This window comes from Sinocyclocheilus rhinocerous, unplaced genomic scaffold (assembly GCF_001515625.1).
Source record: "Sinocyclocheilus rhinocerous isolate Xijiao unplaced genomic scaffold, SAMN03320098_v1.1 C35858400, whole genome shotgun sequence".
Lineage (NCBI taxonomy): Eukaryota > Metazoa > Chordata > Actinopteri > Cypriniformes > Cyprinidae > Sinocyclocheilus > Sinocyclocheilus rhinocerous.
The window spans coordinates 1-669 of NW_015765766.1; the positions used below are offsets into that span (position 1 = coordinate 1).

At 62.5% G+C, this 669-nt stretch overlaps 1 pseudogene; it reads left to right on the forward strand.

Annotated features, from left to right (window-relative positions):
- The first annotated feature begins 4 nt into the window (after positions 1-4).
- On the forward strand, positions 5-667 carry LOC107735188 (F-box/LRR-repeat protein 3 pseudogene; annotated as a pseudogene).
- The last annotated feature ends 2 nt before the right edge of the window (positions 668-669 follow it).

The following is a 669-nucleotide window of genomic DNA, read 5'->3' on the forward strand; positions in this document are numbered from 1 at the left end:
ACTAACGGCGTGTGTTTGTGCCGCAGGGATCCTGTGCGTGGTGGATCAGTGTCACGGTCTGCGCGAGCTAGCGCTCAACTACCACCTGCTGAGCGACGAGCTGCTGCTAGCGCTGTCGTCCGAGCGTCACGTTCACCTGGAGCACCTGCGCATCGACGTGGTGAGCGAGAACCCGGGCCAGCAGTTCCACTCCATCAAGAAGAGCAGCTGGGACGCCATGGTGCGCCACTCGCCCAAGTTCAACCTGGTCATGTACTTCTTCCTGTACGAGGACGAGTTCGGGCCCTTCTTCCGCGACGAGGTGCCCGTCACGCACCTGTACTTCGGCAGCTCCGTCAGTAAAGAGGTTCTGGGCCGCGTGGGGCTGACCTGTCCTCGGCTGGTGGAGCTGGTGGTGTGTGCTAACGGCCTGAGACCCCTGGACGAGGAGCTGATCCGGATCGCAGAGCGCTGCAGACAGCTGTCGGCCATCGGCCTGGGCGAGTGTGAGGTGTCCTGCAGCGCATTCGTGGAGTTCGTCAAGATGTGCGGCGGCCGGCTCACGCAGCTCTCTATCATGGAGGAGGTTCTGGTGCCTGATAACAAGTACGGGCCGGACGACATCCACTGGGAGGTGTCCAAACACCTGGGCCGCGTCTGGTTCCCCGACATGATGCCCACCTGGTAGCA